Source organism: Impatiens glandulifera, unplaced genomic scaffold (assembly GCF_907164915.1).
Source record: "Impatiens glandulifera unplaced genomic scaffold, dImpGla2.1, whole genome shotgun sequence".
Taxonomy (NCBI): domain Eukaryota; kingdom Viridiplantae; phylum Streptophyta; class Magnoliopsida; order Ericales; family Balsaminaceae; genus Impatiens; species Impatiens glandulifera.
In genome coordinates, this window is record NW_025919337.1 from 147,920 (window position 1) to 170,936 (window position 23,017).

General features: G+C 30.5%; 1 long non-coding RNA gene across 1 annotated transcript; it reads right to left on the reverse strand.

Moving 5' to 3' along the window:
• Nucleotides 1-1,935: 1,935 nt before the first annotated feature.
• LOC124917818 lies at nucleotides 1,936-5,634 on the reverse strand. Its single transcript, XR_007097245.1, has 3 exons — nucleotides 5,575-5,634; nucleotides 2,344-2,503; nucleotides 1,936-2,105 (listed from the first exon to the last, which is right to left on the reverse strand). It is a non-coding gene; the product is annotated as an uncharacterized LOC124917818 (long non-coding RNA).
• Nucleotides 5,635-23,017: the final 17,383 nt, after the last annotated feature.

Genomic DNA, 23,017 nt, shown 5'->3' on the forward strand with positions numbered 1-23,017 from the left:
CATGCCTCATGAGATTCTGCTCATTTTGGACAGTTTATTAGTTTATTCTTTTTCATACCTTAAACTAGAAAAGAAAAATAATTTTTTTTATTAAATAGAAATTCTACAACATAATACAATGTATAAAATTTAGGAAACATTGTAGAAACTAAATGAAAGAGTATCTTCTAAAACATTCTCATATACATGTTGTATTTGTTTATGAGATTTGTACTGAAAAAATGTAAAAGTGTTTGATATAACAAAAAAATGAAAATGATAATGTGAATCAAAACTTGATTGTGAAGTGCTCAAATAATCAGAGTAAAAGTGGTTATATATACACCGAGAATCAAGTTAACTCTAGGCTAAAAGTGTCATATTTATTTTCAAGTACTAATTGAGAATTTTTTTAAGAATTATTTGCTTATTTTTGTTTGGGTTTCATAACTTTTTTTTATTTCAAATAGGTTAAAAATCAAGTTAACTTTAGACTAAAGTGTCATCTATATGCTTTCCATTTTATTTGACTTAGAACCAATTTATTATATTCTGAAAGATTAATTAGGTTAATGTACATGGGAGTTAAGTCATAAACTAGTTTTAAAGAACATGTAAGTTGACATATATCATAACCTAGACGCTTAATTGTCTTTTTTTTCTTTAAATATTAAAACTTCATTAATAAATAAGATTGTCCAACAAACTTTAAGAAGAAAGACTTAAACCTATAACGTATCAATTCAAAATTGACGTCAAAAGACCAATCTACTAGAAGTATAAAACTATGAATGAGAACATTGATCAATTTAACCTCTAAATTGATGGATGTCTCTATCTTAACCATGGATTACCAATTAACACAAGTCTTTTTCAAAAAAAATAATTCGTTCAATCTTCAAGGTTTAGACATATCGTTGTTTAATTTGTTAATAAGTTAAATATTGCGTTTATTTACATGCAAAAGATGTTATTTTTATAGATTGGTATGTGATAAGACTTTACTTGGAATTTTATTCATCAATTTTATCATTTTCCTAACTTTAGAAAATGCATTATTAAATTTTGTTTTCAAAATATTGCTCCAATGCCATTCAAATCAACATTATATGCATCCATGTAATCAATCAATTTTGGACAAATCAACCTAGTTAATCAACACATTCAAACTCAAGAATAGCAGCAATTTATCAATAAAAGAATTAGAAATCAATTACACTGAACTAAAACAAGATTTTCATTTAAATTATCATGCATGTAATAATTGAACGCTTATTGTGTTCCTTCTTGTTCTAATAAAAAGTTGTCCTTCTAAAGAATTAAAAGAATGGACATTGTCATGCATGAAACCTAGTATGAGAAATCCACCAACTTAATCCCAAATTTGATCAATGTCTCCATCTTAACCATGAATCACCAATTACCAAAATTCTTCCCCAAACAAATAATTACATAATCATTCAAGGTTTAGAGATATCGTTGTCTAGTTTTCTAATAAGATAAATATCATATTTATTAGTCGTTTTTTCCAAAAAATATCATATTTATTGACATGCAAGAGAAGTTATTTCTATAGATTGGTACGTGATAAACATTAATATGAATCTATAACATCAAGTTCCTAATTCTGGAAAATACAATTTGAAATTCTGTTTACAAAATATATTCCAATTCAATTCAAATCATCATCAAATACATTTCATTCAATCAATCTATTTTGGGCGAAATAAACAGTGAATCAACACATTCCAACTTAAGAATAAAAGAAATTCATCAATCAATTAGTCTTTTATCAAAATAATAAAAAACTGAAAACATTGAACTATAACTAGAATTTCATCCCAATTCATATAAATTAGCAAATCAATAGCATCTGAAATTTTATCAACATCTTACCTAGGTTTGTAGGTACCTTTGGTGTCGAGGCATAGCTGCTGAAGTTCACGAATCGCATGTCATCTTACCTAGGTTTCGACAACAATAGCAATAGAATGCAATGATGGAGGGAAAAGGAATTCCCTGAGAGTTTAAATGGAGATGCTTTCCAAATCCTTGACTTGAAATTTTGGAAGAACCGGAGCTACTGAAAGACTGGCTTGGCTCCTGTCTATAAGCTCCTCGTTTTCCTAAACAACATTTAACAATTAGGGGTTGTTTGGAATTTGCTTATTTGCATCAATACATAAACAAACCAAAATAGTAAAAGTAGTGTCATTTGTTGGATATAAGTTAATCAAAATGAATAGAACATGCAATACAAACCTAAAAAACAATATCTCAAAGAAGAAAAAAGTCTCAAAAGAACACTGAATCTCCACATCGAGGTTCAATGGAGATGCCTTGGAGTTATTTTATCAAAATTACCTGATCCTTCAATCGGTAGAAAAGACTTCTAGGCTCGGATGGAAAACTCTCGCGTCTCACAACGGATCGAACTCAGGGTTTATCCTCGCAAGAAACCATCGGATGACCTTCTTCACGGACAGAGTCCTCCGCGGCTGCGCAGTTTTCTCTTTCTACAATTCTAGAGAGAGTGAAAACCTAATTTATATCTTTTTGCCGACTGGAGTCTTCCTGTAATTAGATATAACCTAATTTATAAATAAGTTATTTGTAATTCACATTAACCCCGATACTAATTTATAACCTAATTGAGTTATAAAGCCAAAAATATTAAAAGAAAAAAATATTAAAAGAAGAAGAGAGCAGTAGCTGACTGCTGTGTGCGTGATGTTATGGAAGGCAAATGAAATTTTATATTCTAAGGTCAAATGCGGATGGGACAAGAATCATTCAGACTGTCAACCGTATAAACTTTCAAAAAGGACCAATGTGCATGAATGGAATTGTTGAAATCAATAACAAATTTAATTTATGGTAGGGCAGTGTATTCGCTCTCAAAAAAAATTGTTGAGTGGTATCACAACGTATGATCTTCTACATCGACATCATATTACTTTTGTTAGTTTATAGAGGTAGGCTGATGACTAGAGATCGATTGAGCAGGTTCATGATCATCTCTAACACTAGTTGTGTCCTATGCATCAATTGCGATGAGTCGATTTCTCATTTATTTGGTGAATGTAAGTTCACTAAAGTTCTTTGGGGTAAATTAGTCGACAATTTGAGCTTATAATCTCACTTAGTTGATTGGAGTGATATTATAAATTTAGTGTTTTCAAATACTAAAGGAAACTAATTTAAGTCCAATTTATTCAAATGCTTTTAAGGATGTCTTGTGTATCATTTTGGATGGAGAGAAATGCTAGAGTTTTCTCTAGAACAAGAGAATTAAAATAAAGTATGGAATGATATTGTTGGTGGTGGTCTATCTCTTATTAACACATGGAGAAGAACGCTTAAGAATTGGGAGTTTTGTTAAAGATGGAGGAGGATTGTGTTTGATAAAGTCACAAAGGAAGCAATGTTTAAGGTGAGATAGAAATGAATGCTTGATTGATGGTTATTGGGTACATGATGTTCCAATTTATTTTTTAAAATAAATTGTTCTTGTTTTTGTTTGCTATATTTTTCTAATTGTTGAACTTGTTATTTTATTTGAATTCATAGATTTGTTTGTTTTCAAAATTAGGACAAAGGGATGTTTTGTCTTAATTTCAAAACTCTTGTATCTCTCCTCCTTTTAGGATTTTAATTAAATAACAATAAGTCATTTCTAAAAAAAAAATTCTAGAATGAAAAGCTCTACATAGAGGTTCAAACCAAATCAAAGAAAATACAGAACAAAGGTAAAGAGTGTTACAATAAGAATTGTAAGAAAATGAATTCCCGGAGAGTTTAAATCTCTTTCACTATGTACCTCAAGATCTAATCAATGGAGAGTGCGAGTGAAATCTTGTATTTTTTTGGTCGAGTTATTAACTATTTTATGTAACCTAGTTTTCAAATATATAATTTAATATTCACAATAATAGTTGTCACTTTAAAGGTATAAGAATGTATCCATCACAAATAAAAGTGTAGTCATAATATTCCGTTCTACTATAATAACAAGTATTTAATTGCGTATCTTTATTTTATTTGTTCATTAAAAAAATATCACGTCTTCATAAATTTTTAAAATCTCGATCAACTATTCCTACTTGACAACAATAATTACTTACTAAATATTGAATATGATGGACGAGGATACAGATAATAAATTTACATCAATTCAAAGTCATAATCTGCAATAGTGAGAGTTTCAATTAGGCTTACACAAATTAATAAAAAAAATTATTGATTCGCCAATGAACTCAAATACAGATTTGCCCGAATAGACTTATTCTGGATGTATACGAGCCACTTCTTATATTTTTTCCAAAGTTTAATGGTATGCAATGCAGAAAATTTTGTTTTGGATTGTCTATTAACACAGTGAGATTCAATATAAATATTTTAGAATATGTCTTAACCATAATCTTGTATATCATAATGGTTAAAAACATTTTCTGGCAATAGAAACTACAACGCCTCGTAATCGTTCAAAAGTGGACAATCAGAATAAACACTCTCATCATCAATGTTACTATTATTAAAAAGAATTCAATGTGCAATAATTTATAAATTCATCTACAACCTATAGCATTTTTTTATTATCTTTTTGGTAGGTTTGTAAAAGTTTATTTTTTTTTTAAATATCAAGTTCTAAATTATTCAATCTGAATACATTGCAGCTTCTTGGTATTAAACTGAATCGGTATTAAACTGAATCATATGATTGATCAATGTTTTCTAAGAATTATGTATAGTTTAATTCAGTACATACATTTATAAAAGAGGGAAAAGTTGAATGCATAAAAATATTTTTCCTTTTCTTAACTGTTTCTACTTAATTTGTAAAATCTTTCATCCATGGTGGTGTATACAAAATTTTAGAATTTCTCTTTAAAATAATTTTAGCGTCATTTTGTTGTAACATAAGGTTTTGAATATTAGATGCTAGTTAAAAAAAAAAATCTTTTCAGCATAAAATTTATAAAATGGTTCAGATAAATCATTATGTTTTTGTTCTTCTACTATTATATCTTTCATTTCACGGTGAAAGAAAGTTGAAACATTTTTTAATTTCATCTTATAACAATACATTGAAAATTTATCTTTTATAAATAGTATTGTGTATTATGTTAATAACAAGAGAAATTTGACGAAATAACCCTAATAATAAGGTTATTTTCAAATTTAGCATTGGTATGATAAATTTATCAAATATAACCTTTTTCTATGGGCAAAAGACATGAACAAATCAAAGACCCATACTTAACCAACAATCTCTGCAAAATTAGTCAAGTGAAACAATGTTAAGAAAGTTAAATGACAAATACAATTTTCGCAGGCGACAAATGCAATTTTCGTCTGCGAAAAAAAAAATATTTTCGCAGACGAAAAATGCAATTGTCGCTTACGAAAAATGCATTTTTCGTAGGCGAAAAATGCATTTCGCTTGTTGCACTAACAATAAACACAATAAAAACATTTAGCCAGCCCCTAAAAGCATTCAACCACCCTAAAACTCTAAACCTAAACTATAAATGCTAAAACCTAAATCATTCTTCCATTTCATCATTAATTCAAAGAAAACTACGAAAAACTAACCTGAAATGATGAAGGCGAACAACGTTTCCTCGGGGAGTTGATCGATCCCTTTGTTTTGTGGATTCAATTGGATCGTCGGGGGAGAAGAAGAAGAGAGATTTGAGGGTGGGGAGAAGAAGGAGACTGAAATGGAGAGAGAGAAGGAAAATGGGTTGGGATATAAAAAAGGGCATAATTTTAATTAAGGGGTAAAGATGTCTTTTGCCCATGGAAAAAGGTTATATTTGATAAATTTATCATACCTATGCTAAATTTATCAGGGTTATTTCATCAAATTTCCCAATAACAATAGGTCTATATATACCTAAATTGAGTTAATGACATCTTCAAGATTCCTTCACAATTAATGACATCTCCAAGTTTGAAATAAAAGTATTGTGTATTATGTTAATAACAATAGGCTTATATATACATAATTTGTGATAATGAAAAGTTTAGAAATATTAAAAGTATAGAAATATTAAAAGTCTTTAAAATATAAAATGAAAAGTTATCCACCTATACATTTAATTATTTTGTTTAATATTCCCGCAAAAGAAAATAAGCGACACACAGTAGTGTTTGTTACGTAGTATTTGCATTATTAAAATTTATTTTGTAAGTTCATATATTAATCGTTATTTTGGTTCTTAGATGAATAATAATAAGAATCTGATGAGGGTCGTCGCCAATAATCAGCCTATTGTATAACCACGATCGGAGGATTCATCTCGCAAATAACAAGAATCAATTTTCTCGTAAAACTCTTTGGCAAAAATCACCACCACTGAATAATTGGGTTCTTCATTATAATACCAATTAGATGCATAAACTATTTGAAACTAAACTTTAGTCATACACAAAAATATGTCACTTGTAAGCATACCTCAGTTCTGAATCGAGTATCTGGAGATGAAAGGTTTAGTTGCACCTCCCAATCTTGTGAACTCAATAATATTCAACAAAAGATCATTAAAGATAATTATAAGACAAACAGTTTACAAACTCAAATGCACCAAGATACAGAATGATACAGGCATAAAACAGATTATAATCTCACAATGATAACACCATTCTACTTTCTAGAGAACAAAACAACAGACTATTGTGAAGAAGGCCATTTAACATCAACAATTGAATCTATTTTAGTTTCTAACACCATTGAAAAGAGTAGAGAGTAGAGGATGACTAACTACTATGGAGTCCAGACACTAAAACTGAATAAGTTGCCATTTGGCCAAGTTCAGTCAAAAACAAACATCACCCAGCTTAGAACAAATAAGCAAACAAACAGCAGAATATGAGCTATAAGTAGAGAAATTGTACCTTGTCTGAACAACTTTTGACTACACAGTTTTATCAGCTTTAACAAAATTGGAATTTGCATCCAAAATTAGAGATAAATTTTATAGTTAATTTAGGTTAAACAACAAATTAATGAAGAAAGGAACAGACAAACAAATTCTTCAACCAAATCAAACGGAGAAAATGTAAAATTATCACCTAGAATCTTGATAGGAGGATGGCGTAAAATCGACAAAGGGAATCTGTGGCTGGAGGAGGACGGAGCGGTGGAGGAAGAATAGATTTGGGCGGAGAATCGTTTTTGGGGAGAATCTATCTGAACAGATCTGGGGCGGAGAAAGAAAGTGAGCGAGAGAAGCGGAAGAAGAAAGAAAGAAAAGTGAGCATCCTCGGTTATTACACATTTTCTACTAGTGCCAAATACCATTAAAGAATAGTAATTATAATTGAAATTCACGGTGTTATCCCTCCAAAAAACATGAATTTTCCTTTTTTTACAAAATCAGTTACACTACAACCGCAAGTTAGTAAAGCCTTATTATAAATTAATTTTTCATTATAATTTAAAATTTGTTATTGTTTGATCTGATTTGATTGTGACGTCTCTTAAACCGATTCTTACCACCAATAGGCTACCTTGGTGGGGTTATTATTATTATATATATATATATATATATATATATTTCCCAACCTTATATCTTCATTAGTTATATTGTTGATTTTTTTTTGTTATTCTAGTATACCGGACAATTTAGCAAAAGAGATGTATATGATAGGTAAAATAGTTATAATATTGTTCTTTGTGATTTGTAGATTAAGAGAATGAACTGTACAAAATTTGGGGATATTGCTGCTTTAATACATTCAAGATAAAAGTAATAAATATTATGTTTTTAAAATAGATTATATTATTTTAATTGAATATTTGGTGTTAATTATTGAATCAATTGTAGGACAATAAAATCAGAAGAGCCTAATATTCCATTAATTGTTAGATAAATAATTTATCTCAATTAATTCAAGATAATGGGGTAAAAAAATTGTCATATGTTATCATATCTTAGGCTTTTAATAATTGTAGAAGAAAAATGTATACATTAAGTTGAATGTGTTGTTTGGATTTTTAGATTTTAACATTAACCTTGTGTTGTTTTAGTGTGTCATGCTGTTTTTTAATGATTTTTCCCTTAACATTTTTGTTATACTATTGTCGTTAAGAAATAAAACTCTCATTTAAATTATTTTGAATATATAATTAATGGAAAAAAAAGTATAAACTCTAATTTATATTATTTCTCGGTATATATTATATATTATTATTTATAAAATATATATAATTATATATAAAATTAATTTAAAAAATATATAAAACAAATAAAAACTACAAAAAGTTAAAAAGTTACTAAACAAATATTATATTTTGAAACTATCTCCTAACAGATTATCTCAAAAAGTTAGTCAAAAATTGAATTAATTTAAATTAATATATAAATTTAACTATTTAAATTTAAACAAATTTGTATTTAATATATTATTTATTCAATATTATTAAATATTTGAATAAATAAACTAGTTCACAATTGAATAAATAAAAACCAAAAAAGGGACACATTAAATATTAATTTTAAATTCATTTATTATTTTTTAATTATTTTATTATGAATTATTTTTTTCATTAATTTTATTATTAAATAGATTTACCTTATATAAATGATTTATAACAATTTCACAAATGATTTAAATGTTTATCATATTTCACATATTTCACATATTTATTTAGAACTATCTATTAACTGAAACATTTGAGTTTTTATTTATTTATTTAATTTATTAATATATACCTACCATATTTTAGAACATTATTTAATCTAAATTAATATTCTAATAAAATATTTATAAAAAAAGTTTTTAAATGATTTTATTTTTTCCAAACCTATATTCAACTTTATTTTATTTTTTCTTAAAATAATTTAATAAAATTCTAAATAAAAAAAGATATATAATTTCTTAAATAATATATGTATAAAACTTTCAAAATTCAAACTCTAACATAAATATATTTTACCAAAATATGTAACTTTTAATTTAATAAACATAAAAATATCTATATATATATATATATATATATATATTGATTAATTTTTAAAGTGTCCGGATTGCCGGGTCGAGAATGTGGTTAATTTGGATATATATGTGAGAGTAATTGGATATTTGAGTCGGATTGTGGGTTGATCCGCCATAAATTTAAAACGGTTTAAAATAAAATTAAAAATGCTATATGTATATTTCAAACTCGTAACCTAATAAAATAAGTATAACCATTTAACCAACTAGACTAATAAGACTTTATATTTTAAATTCAATACCAAATTTGACGAACGTGGGACATTTTAAAAAAATAAGTTCTTTTTAACTACTAATCTATATATATATATATGTAACGATGTTTAATTTTTAAAGTATCCAGATTGTCGGGTCGAGAGTTGTGGTTAATTTGGATATATATGTGAGAGTAAATGGATACTTGAGTCGGATTGTGGGTTGACCCGCCCGCCCATAAATTTAAAATAGTTTAAAATAAAATTAAAAATGCTATATATATGTTTAGAACTCACAATCTTAAATACAAGTACAACCTTTAACCAACTAGACTAATAACACTTTATATTTTAAATTTAACATCGAATTAGTTGAACGTATGATATTTTAAAAATATAAGTTTAACTTTTTAACTAACTAATATATATATATATATATATATATAATGATGCTTAATTTTTAAAGTGTCCGGATTGCCGAGTCGAGAGCTATAGTTAATTTGGATATATATGTAAGAGTAAATGGATACTTGAGTCGGTTTGTGGGTTGATTCGCCATAAATTTAAAACAGTTTAAAATAAAATTAAAAATGCTATATGTATATTTCAAACTCGCAACCTAACAAAATAAGTACAACCATTAACCAACTAGATTAATTAGACTTTATATTTTAAATTAAAATACCAAATTTGATGAACGCGAGACGTTTTAACAATATAAGTTCAATTTTTTAACTAAGTAATCTATATATATATAATGATGCTTAATTTTCAAAATGTCCGGATTGTCGGGTCGAGAGTTGTTATTAATTTATATATATATGTGAGAGTAAATTAAAAATATTATCAAATTTTAACAGTAACTTTTTTTCTCGGTTATATATCTTTACTCGTGCAAATTCACGAGCTATATTTCAAAGTGTCCGGATTATCGGATCGAGAGCTGTGGTTAATTTGGATATATATGTGAGAGTAAATGGATACTTGGGTTAGATTGTGGTTTAACCCGCCCATAAACTTAAACGGTTAAAAATAAAATTAAAAATGCTATAGGTATGATTTTTAACTTGCAACTTAATAAAAAAAGTACAACACTTTAATAAACTAGGCTAATAACACTTTATACTTTAAACTGAACACCAAATTTGATGAATGCGAGACATTTTAACAATATAAGTTCAACTTTTTAACTAACTAATATATATATATATATATATATATATATAAAGATGCTTAATTTTTAAAGTGTCCGGATTGCCAGGTTGATAGTTGTGGTTAATTTGGATATATATGTGATAAAAATGGATATTTGGGTCGAATTGTGGATTGACCCACCCAAAAACTTAAAACGGTTAAAAATAAAATGAAAATGCTATAGGTATGGTTCAAACTTGCAACCTAACAAAACAAGTACAACTCTTTAACCAACTAGGCTAATAACAATTTATATTTTAAATTCAACACCAAATTTGATGAGCGCGAGAAATTTTAACAATATAAGTTTAACTTTTTAACTAACTAATATATATATATATATAATTATGCATAATTTTTAAAGTGTCCGGATTGCCGGGTCGAGAGCTGTGGTTAATTTAGATATATATGTGATAGTAAATGGATATTTGGGTCGGATTGTGGGTTGACCCGCCCATAAACTTAAAACGATTAAAAATAAAATAAAAAATCCTATAAGTATGGTTCAAACTTGCAACCTAACAAATCAAGTACAACTCTCTAACCAACTAGATTTATAACACTTTATATTTTAAATTCAACTCCAAATTTGATGAACGCGAGATATTTTAACAATATAAGTTCAACTTTTTAACTAACTAATATATATATATATATATATATATATATATATAATGATGCTTAATTTTTAAAGTGTCCGGATTTTCGGGTCGAGAGTTGTGGTTAATTTAGATATATATGTGAGAGTAAATTGATACTTGGGTCGGATTGTGGGTTGACTCGACTATAAAACTTAAAATGGTTAAAAATAAAATTAAAAATATTATAGGTATTGTTTGATCTTGCAAACTAACAAAACAAGTACAACCTTTTAACCAACTAGCATAATAACACTTTATATTTTAAATTCAACACCAAATTTGATGAACGCGGTAGTTCATCATTAGTTTTTAATCGGTCATAATTCTCTTTTAACTATGAGCTATAGATTTCACTATTATTAGTGAGGAATAATAGAAAATTTTCGTCATATTTATAAAGATGGGAAATTTGATCAAATGACCCTCAAAAGAGGGTCATCCTCAAAAATAACTTTACAAAATTCAGTTTTTATTTTTAATCTTTTTTTAAAAAATTTGACACTTTTACCCTTATTATTTTTTTTACTTCCTTCTCTTTTCCCCATTTCTTCACGGCCGTCTTCCAGCCGCGACAGTTGCTCCCAAGCCGGCAATCTCCCGGACGATCGCCAAGCCCCCTAACGTGGGAAAGTTTCTTCGACACCTGACCCAAGTCCCAGTAGGATGATCGCAAGCCAGGGCGACGCTGAGCCCCGACGAGGCTGTGCTTCCTCAGGTTCTTTTACCTTCTATTATTCCTTTCTCATTTTAATCATTCAGTTTCTCTTTTACATGTTGAACAAACCTGAATGCAAGATTACTTTTAGGTTCTTAGTTTAGGGTTGAGCGTGGGGTTGAGCGTGGGGCGTGGGGCGTGAGTGGGGCGTGGATTCAATTGCAATTCAAGACAAACTTAGTGAGTTTCAGTGGCTTAGAAACTATAATCCTTTGTTTTCGATTCTGACTCTTTAATCACAATTATTTTCTTTTCCAGTGTAGCAGACGAACTAGGCGTTAAAGTTGGCATCAAGAACAAGAAAATAAATATCTCTAATCCTAGAGTAAGAGAATTCATCCCAAGCTACTAATAAAATTTCCTGAATCCTTAAACTATCCAAGCTTGGTTGTTTCACTTGTTTGACCTGCCCGTATATGTATATTTTTAGTTTGATGTGCAATAAAAAAAATTACAGTGTGAATCTTTGTATGGTGTTATCCTCTTTCCATTTATAAAGGAAGTCAAGTTGTCCCATGAGAGTGAATCTATTAGAAGCCTCTGCTTCAGTGAGAACGTGTTCTTTCCAACCTGTTAATATTATCAATATTATTAGAACGAAAGGGAGCCAAAGTTTGCTCGCCTCCATTCTTCATATTTCTTTTGATATTTCTAAGTTTATAGGAAAAGATATAAGATGGTTTCCTCACCACTGGTGATGAGTAATCAACCCACCGCTTCCTCACTTCCGACACAAAGTTATGATACGAGGGAAGGACAATTTAGATACTAGTATATTGTTACAATCACGAATTCATTAGAAATTTGCTAAAAGTTGTGAGATTTTTCATACTATGATCAAATTATTTCTGGATCATGATTATAGTGTGTTTTTGTTGCTTCTTTTGGTATACAATTAACAGTTTACATCATGATCCAAATATTGTAATTTTTGTTTCATTTGATATAGATATTATTTTCACTATCATTGTGATTTTTTACCCATATAACAAATCCATATTTTTTTCTGATCATGATCAACAATTCAACATGAAAATTATATTCTGGATAATTGTTATAGAGACTTTTTTCAGCGAAAACATTTTATGGATACTTGTATTCTATTATGTATTGAATTTGTGGACAAGTCATTTGGCTTTTGTTGTACTTTTGTTTGCAAAAATTAGATTCTAAACTGGTGAAGCTGTTGTAGGTAGCTTGGGAGTATGAACAATTTTCAAGGTTGAGAATAACTGCAGCAACCCTCTCTGGACTATCCACGCCCCCCAATTTTCTAGAAAGTAGTGGTGGCCTTTTTGATAACAGGTAAATTTTGAAATGTACGCTTTTATTCACATTTCAGCCGAGAGTGTATATGATGAAAACTAGTTAATTGATACTTTCTCTTTGTTGCAGACATTTTGGAAACGAGGCTGCCATTATTAAAAGTGTCAAGCTTGTTGCTTAGAGTATAGCAGTAAGTTTTTCACTTTCTATTGTCTTGTTAAATGCAAATATGTATTTCTTTATGTTTATGGAAGAGTTATTTATTTTGTTTCTTAATGAAGAAAATAATATCCCAACACTTATTTGAAAATTGTTAATATATGTGTTGTTCCATCTGACTTTTCAGAGACATATCTATGGTCACCAAGGAAAGAAGGGTGAAATTTTTGCTGAAAATAGCAGTTTAGCCGTCAACCCGTCTTATATCGCTTCATGGCTGGATCTTTAGTCACAAACTTCTCGAATGACACCATTTCTTACAAAGAATGATCCTCTTATAATCGCCTTAAAAAAGGTAGATTATACTTACAAAGAGTGATTGCCATTTACCAATAAAAATATGGAACTAAGTTATATTAATCCATGTTACACTTACTAATGTTAAGAATTAGGAGAGCACACAAAAGAAGTGAATGTACATAATGAGGTGCTCGATGGGGTGTTCACATTCTACGATTCCATAAGCTCGAAGCTTTATATTTATCAGGTAATGATATCATTTCCCTACTTTTTTACCCCCTTCTGCTTAGACATGATTTGTTATCCACAAAAGTATGATATAATATTATAATTCAAATCGGAAACTCATTAAAGTATTCGTTAATTTGAGATCGGCCCTTAAACTATTGTTTTATATATTATGAACAATTTTGATATGAACCATTTTTTGAACTATACTCTTTTCCTATCAAACTAATCATCGACATGACTATTTATGGAAATGAGGATTTTTATGTTCTTTTCTTTTTAAATTAACCAAAATAAAAGAATACATGAAAAATAATTCTATGTGGCTGATGGTTTTGAACATAAAAATATCCTTGAATATTTTCGTATATAAAACTATTTGTATTTTCCACACTTCTAAGGAGAAAAATAAAATATTATTGGAGAAGATTTAGAGATTGTTTAATGAAAAAGTAAATTATTTGGGGTTTTTATTATTTGAGTAATGCTTTAACATACTGTTATAATAGTTGTTATAATGTTGCCAGTGTAACATTTGATTTACTTTTGCTACTTGTGCTCGGATCCTGCCTGATAACCCTCTTCAGTTTTCTTGTTATAACAACCCGGGGTCTTGATGATCTCATTAGTCTGTTCAGACGACCACCTTCGCGTAAAGTGAAAACAGCTTGAGATTATCGCGAATAGCATCGAAAATTATATATAAAGCCTACAATAACACTGCGATTGATTACTAGGTATTGGCTTGACTCTTGCGTTTTGATTGATGATGTCTCTTTGTAACTTTTTATTGGCAACGCCCAAGGTCTTTTCTCACGTTGTATTGTTTCACATTGGTCAAGAGATATTTGATTAGTTTATGTAACCCCTTTCCCTTTTCTTTTCTTGGGCAACTATTAAATCAATGCAAATTTTATTCTAATTCCTTGATAATAGATACTAATCGATGCAAATTTTATACTAATCAATGAAACTATTTAGTTTTCGAAATATTATTTCTCATCGTTTTGATCTGTATACTTCATTATACCATAAAGAGCTAAGATAAAAAAAAAATTAAAAAAAATCAGAACTTAAAAAAGAATAAGTTGTATTTCAATTTCCAAAGTGTTTGTTTTGAACATGTTTGTGATGACTCCAATAAATATAATATAATTTCCATCAAGACAAAAAAACAATCAATAACACGGTAATAAAGAGCTGTAAACTGTAGCCATTCATCCCGAAAAATACTAAACACAAAATACATTACTAAACCTTACTCAAAAGTATTCTTCCAATTGTACTGGCAGCATTACTAAACCTTACTCAAAAGTATTCTTCCAGTTGTAGTGGCAGCGGGGCCATTATTTGTGAGTGCAGATGAGCTTTTGCTTATACTCCTATTAATAATGTTTCATCATGTTTTTTATTCCAATAAAACCTGTAAATTCTTTTGATGACCTTAAAGATGGAATTCAATTTCAATTCCAAAGTCTAACAACAACAACCTGTTTCTGTTTCTGGAGCATGAATTGGTCATTCCTTTCATTTAGGTGACATGTGTGGTGGTACAGGAAAATGGAAGGCACTCAACCGAAAACGAGCAAAAGATGTCTACGAGTTCACCGAGTGTCCAAATTGTTATGGTATGTTTCCTTTTTCTGTTAAGAATTGATTTTCCAGGTTAACATCTTCTTTGCTTGTTGTTATGAATTGGGAATTTTTGTGGTGCAGGTCGAGGGAAACTCGTGTGCCCTGTTCATTTGGTGCAGGTCGAGGGAAACTCGTGGCTTACCCAACAATAAGGGTCTACTTCGTAGACCTGATGCCCGCAACTTGCTTAATAAGATGTATAATGGCAAGTTGTTACCCAATTCTTGAAATGTTTTATCTTTTTTCTCCATGAATTCTATAACAAAAGAAAATCATGATGCACTGATTTCCCCACTTTTTGACTGACTCGTAAAAATGGATTTCACGCATGTATTAAAGATTGGATTCGGTGTATATGTATTTTCTATTGGGATGTGATATCTAAGAGAAAATGAGTTTCCAAATGAAGTCAATTGAGTATTTATGAATAGCTTCAAATGGTTATGGAACTGTATCAAAGTAGTTGAGAATTGAAATGAACAGAAAAAGGAAAATCTATTTCTCTCTTTGTTTATCACTACTAACCCTAATTCCTGAATGGAGATTGGAGTCAATCCTGGGTGTTGGGGAACCGAACACGGACCTTGTGCTCGAAGTCAAGACCCTATTTCTCTTTTCTTCTTGATCTTCTTCCTCACTAATAAACCCACCAACTCTGTTTTACCAGGGATGTCACATGATTTGTTTAAAATTTCCAATAGAAAAAAAACTTTTGCGATGAAACTAGATCGATCAAACACTTGACCTTCAGATCTTCAGTCTGACGCTCTTCCAACTGAGCTATCCTCGCTTATTAATAAAATTATTAAATTCATTTTACATATTGCATGGTATGCAATTGAATTGCAATTAAATCAACGCCCCACCCACGTCCAAGCCCACGCTCCACGCCACGCCCAAGCCCACGCTCCACGCCCCACCCACGCCCACGCCCAAGCCCAAGCCCAAGCCCAAGCCCAAGCCCAAGCCCAAGCCCAAGCCCAAGCCCAAGCCCAAGCCCAAGCCCAAGCCCAAGCCCAGGCCTAGGCCCAAGCCCAAGCCCAAGCCCAAGCCCATGCCCACGCCCAAGCTCAAGCCCACGCCCCACCCCAAGCCCATGCCCACGCCCAAGCCCACGCCCAATCCCACGCTCACGCCCAAGCCCACGCCTAAGCCCATGCCCCACCCATGCCCAAGCCCACGCCCCACGCCCAAGCCCACACCTCACACCCCACCCCCACGATCCACGCCCCATTCACAAACCATTCAGATGAAACTACATTTCTCGGATCAAACATTTCAAACTAAAACAATATAACTAACTAAGCATTTCAACCCTAAATCCTAACTAAAGCGTAAATCCTAAACTAAAACCCTAAAATCATAAAACTTCATACTCAACATGCAAAAAACGGAAAAATCATTGGGAGTAGAACTAACTATGCATTACTAACCTCAGTAATGTTGGGCGAACGTCGGGATCAGCGTCTCCGGGGCTTGGCGATCGTCAGGAGTTGGCCTGTTTGTGATTCCAGGGAGCAACGACGGCTGGGGCTAGAGCAAGGTCGTCGGGGAAGATAGGGGGACGGCGGCTGTGGCTGGAGCAATGTCGTTGGGAAGAGATGGGGAGAAAACGGGAAGGAGAAAGGGGGGGAAAAGAAAAAGGAAAAGAAAAAGGAAAAGAAAAAGGAAAAGAAAAAGGAAAAGGAAGAAGAAGAAGAAGAAAAAGAGAAAAAAAGGTTAGTAAGGGTAAAAAGGGAAATTTTTTATAAAAAAAGTTAAAACTAAAATTTGATATTTTTTAGGTTAAATATGAGAATGACCCTCTTTTGAGGGTCATTTGATCAAATTTCCCATAAAGATAGGGGATATAATTCAAATGGATATAGTAAGTCTCGTCTGGGCTACTTTAATGATAGTCTTTACATTTTTTTCTTTTCACTCGTAGTATGGGGAAGAAGTGGACTTTAGAGGTGAAACTAAATGAGTTGAGGAATCAAACTATATCAATTGTTTTAGAGATCGTTCTGCAATGTGAGAGTAAATTGATACTTGAGTCGGATTGTGGGTTGACCTGCTCATAAACTTAAAATGGTTAAAAATAAAATTAAAAATGTTATCAAAATTTTACCGTAATATTTTTTTCACGGTTTTCTATATTATTACCATGGTTTTGAAAACCGTTCCGGTCATTGACCCTTTTTTTGAACAAACTTTGGTCCGACCGGTTCAACCGGTTGAACCACTGGTTGGATCGGATTTTAATTTAAAAAAATAAAGTCTATATATAATAAAATATATTAGTATATTACCATTTGAGAAATTATCCCTAATAAGTGGAGGAACATTTTAATTTTTAATTTTCTATACATTCAATTGAAATTGAAATTGTCAATCAAAGCCTTATTTATTCCAAGTGAAAAAATGATCAAAATCACTCAAATACTACACATTTTTTAAAAGACATGTCATCTGTTTTAGAAGAAAACTAACCTAATGACAACTCAATTTTTTACTCTTAAATTCTGAATAATCTATTATAATGTGCGGAATCATTTGAACATAAACAAAATATAAGACAGATATTTTTTTTTTAACATAAACAAAGAATGAGTGATGTTAATGGTATACAAAAATATAAGTAGGTTTGAAGCATCTTGTAGTCTATTAACATCTATATTTCGTTGTGATTCCATCTAATCGATAATTTTCTTTGTTCATTCTCAAAACTTGAAGTTCACTATAAAAAAATACATGCTTTTGTAGGTAATATACACAAAATATACCTAATCTAATACAAAAGAAAAAGTAGCATCCAAACAGCAGAATTGGGTAAAATTACAGTTAGGGTTTGATTCATTCTTCTGCATTCAGTCATTTGGTTCAACCTATTGCAGCTGACTATATGCTGTATACTAATTCAATATGAAATCTGTGACCGAAAACACATAAATGAACTTGCTTACTGTTACTATAAGTAGTAAAACCAAAGCAAACCCTCACGACTAATTCATCTGAGGATCATCAATCTTGGTATTATTAACAACAATTAAATTATATATAGCAGAAGAGCTGATAACTGTAAGTAAATTTGGTAACATATCCCAACTAAGAAGCTTAATTAATCAGGATAAGGAATTAGAGGTTTCTTAGATCTATCTCGAAATCGATCAAAATACGATAAAATTCTGAATATCCAGATCAAATTAGCACCCTATAGTTTTACCTTGCTTCATGGTATTGATTTGATTCCGACGAAAAGAGAGAGAAAGAAAACGGTGTCGCCGGAACTATAACTTTACCTTGCTTCAAGCAATGATTTGGTTCCACAGAAAGAGAGAGAAAGAGAACGGCGTCGCCGGAAACAGGCAAAGGGGAAGGAGACGAAGCTAACACACAGATGATAGAACAGATCCAGTCTTTGTTAAGAAAACCTTTCCAACCGGACATTTCCGGTTCAGATTTCCGGTCAAACCGTCTGGTCGGACCGGATTTTAGCCGGTTCGAAAGGTAACCGGAAAGAACTCAAAATCCGGACCGTCCATCTAACCGTTTCGCGGTCGGACCAGTCGATCCGCCGATTGGACCGCGTATTTTAAAACCTTGATTATTACTCGTACAAATGCACGAGATAAATGCTAATTATATATAATAATAAAATTATAAAATTCATGATTCACATTAATTTTAATTTGTTATTTATTTACGTTGTAATTAGTTTGAATTTTATTTGATTGAATTTGTGATAATTCATATCTACGTAGAATTTGTTTGTTTTCGTTTAAAGTTATTGTAATATTTATTAAGGTGTTTGGTTAATGGATTTAATTGTAACATATTCTTTTGATTATCGATACTTATGAACTTTCCATAATTATACTGATAGAATCTGTAACTTTTAATTTATTAAACATAAAAATTTATATAAATGATGGTTAGTTAAACCATTTATTTTTAACTATCCAACCAAACCGGTCCGGTTGGCAATAAATGGCAACCAACTAAAACTCGGTTTAGTCGATATTTTTTGTTTATCCATTTTTCTATTTTGTTTATTATCATCTTATTAGATAGGATAAAGTATAAAATGTTAAGGTTGTTTGAGTATTATCTAAACTTCCTTAACAAGGTACTTCTTTTGAAATGGTGCAAAAGGTTCTCTTTGAAGTATAATAGCATTTGAGAATGGTTAATTAGATGCAAATATATGTCAGATTGGTTTGTTGTTCACTAAGAAGTCTAATAGTCTAGTCTGTTCCTATTCCCTATCTGGTTAAATTCTTTTTTTTTCAATTATTTTACATTATTATTGTTATGTTGATTTTCTAAGTTCATATATTAATCTTTTTTTAGGTTCTTAGACGAATAATAATCAGAATCCCACAAGGTGTTTTGCAAATAATCAGAACCGAAGGCCTATTGTAAATAACCAAAACCGGAGGATTCATATCGCAGATAACAAGAACTAGTTTTCTCGTCGGTCTTCACAAACTCTTTGACGACCATCACCGTCACCACCACCACCACCACCACCGCCACCGCCGCCTTATAATTGAGTTCCTCCTTATAATACCAATTATTATGGTGGACAAATATCATTAGAGAATAATAATAATTATAATTGGAATTCATGGTGTTATCCCCCTCGAGGAAATATGAATATTCCTTTTGCACTGAATAAACTTCTACTTAGGCAACCCGAATCTGCGTATACCTCTACACCAAGACCACCAGCTAGTAAGGTTTTATTATAAATTAATTTCTCATCATAATTTAAAATTTGTTATTGTTTGATATGATTTTTCTTATTAGATGAAAGACCTCTTATAAACCCTAAATATGATTCCATAGTTGTAGACACCCCATTTTTACACCTAGGTATCTAATAAATAACCCGATCTAATATAATGTCCATGCTCGTTTATTGGGCCGGTAGAACAAAAACATAAAAATGTCTTTTAAAAAATGACTTAGAAAAATCTGAAAACAATGGTCTAAATGCTGATTTCAAAAATACTCAAGTCACGAGTGCTCTGGTACCTTCAAAATGACCGAAATGAAAAATCGTGAATTTTGAGTATAATATTATTGTTGGAGAAAATGTACCGAAGGGTCACTTCGGAGCTCGTAAATGGGTCAAAACGCCATTTTTCACAAAGACTCAGTTTCTAGAACTCGTAACCCGTTCATATCATTCGTTTTGAAAAATTATGAATTTTGAGTATAATATAGATGTTTTCACTAATGTGTAGAAGATATTCGAAATGGAAAAAAACAGGAAAATGAGTCAATAGGCGAGTGAACCAGGCTGAAGGAGATTTTTTTTTTCAATGTGTAGAAGATATTCGAAATGGAAAAAAACAGGAAAATGAGTCAATAGGCGAGTGAACCAGGGTGAAGGAGATTTTTTTTTCAATTTTTCCCGTCAAACTAAAAGGCGGGACGGTTATTTGAAAGAGGGGTTAGTTCATTTTGATAAAAAAAAAAGAAACAGATCAGTTAACTGATTTTGTTAGAACAGAGGGGGAGATCGGTTATTATCGAGAAAAAGAATCACAATAGGAAAAAAAAAACATATCTGGGATTGAAAGAGAGAGAGAATCACAATAGGGAGATCCTCTACACTTTGACAGAAATCATCGTCTCCGGCGAGAACATTCACTTCTCCGGCGGCGTGGACGTCTGCAATCGTTTTCTGTAGATCTGAACTTTCTTTTACTGATAGAATTAGGTCTGAATCTGCATCTCCTTCATCTGCACGTTGTATCCGGTCACCGTGCCTTGGTTAATCTCTAGCTAGTAGTGTTAGGTTGGATTATAGCCTTAGTCAGTTTAGTCCGGATTAGAATTAGAATTAGGATGAAGGAGAGGAAGGCGGTGATCACTCTCTTGTCAAAGAAATTCAGCGCACCCGGAGAATTCCTTCAATCCCGCTTTACTCGAAATTCCACCTGCATGTGTCACTTCTTGATCCAGTCTTGATCTGATCTTCCCCATCTGTATTCTTGATCTGATCTTACCCATCTATCTTCCTGTTTCTATATTCTTGTTTCATTATCTTCTATCAAGAACCATAACTTAGATATAGTAGAAATTAAAGACATTAGATGATATTTTTATAATTCCCTTACAACTTTAATTTCGAATTAATTTATTAATTTGAACTCTTTCCGTTTTTTAAATGGATTTGTTTCCAGATTTTAACCAAAAAAATGATTCAAGCGTCGTTTAAACTCAAAGCGATTTCAGATAAATCAAACCCGTAACCATTTGGTCTCTTAAGCCGACTCTTATCACTAGACTACCTTGGTGGAATAAATTTCACAAAATAGATTATTATTTCAGGTATTATATATATATATATATACATTTACTAATCTTATATCTTCATTATAACTAATTGACATTGTTGATTTTTTTTTTTATTCCAGTAAGAAAGAAAATCTTGCCAAAGAAATATATATGATAATCAAAATGGATAATGAAGGTTGGGTACCCGTTTTTTTAATCAAAAAAGATGATTCAAGCGTCGTTTAAACTCAAAGCGATTTCAGATAAATCAAACCCGTAATCATTTGGTCTCTTAAGCCGACTCTTATCACTAGACTACCTTGGTGGGATAAATTTCACAAAATAGATTATTATTTCAGGTATTATATATATATATATATATATATATATATATATATATATATATATATATATATATATTTACTAATCTTATATCTTCATTATAACTAATTGACATTGTTGATTTTTTTTTTTTATTCTAGTGAGAAAGAAAATTTTGCAAAAGAAATATATATGATAAGCAAAATGGATAATGAAGGTTGGGTACCCGTTTTTTAAAAAATTATTAGAAAACATTCTAATTTGATAGTAAGGTGATAATAGTGTTCTTTGTGATTTGTAGATTAAGGGAATGAATGTACAAAATTGAGATATACATTAAAGTGCTGCTGAAGTAAAGGTAGTAAATATTATGATTTTGATATAGATGAAACTGATTTTTTTTTTCTTTTTTGTTAATTATTGAATCAATTGTAGTACATTAAAAATCCGAAAAAGAGACGAGTGAGAAAAATATTGTGCGCAAGATTCCATTAATGGTTAGATAAATGATCTATCTTGATTAATTCAAGAGAATGGAGTTAAAGAATTGTCATACTACCATAGCTCTAACCTTTTAATATTTCAATAAAAAAAAAATTGTGCAAACACAAGGTTGAATGTGGTTTTGGATTTTTAGATTTTAACCTTAATGTACATGATAAGCAAAATGGATAATGAAGGTTGGGTACCGGTGTTTATAGTTGCTGATTTTCCTCTAGTAAGATATATTTCTTTAAAAGCATTTAAATGCATGTATTGCTAATTTGATAGTAATAATATTGTTTTTTTGTTATTGGTAGATTAAGTGAATGAACGTACGAAATTAAATCGACGACTTTAATACATTCAAGTGGTGTGAAAATAAAGGTAGTAAATATTATGTTTTTAATATAAATTAAATTATTTTAATGTGTTATAGTAAATATTATGATTTTAATATAGATTAAATTATTTTAACTGAATATTTAGGGTTATTAATTAATCAATTGTAGGATGATAAAATTCGAAGAAGAGACGAGTGGAAAAAATATGTACGCCAAATTCCATTAATTGTTAGATAAATGATCTATCTCGATTAATTCAAGAGAATGGAGGTAAAATTTGTCATACTA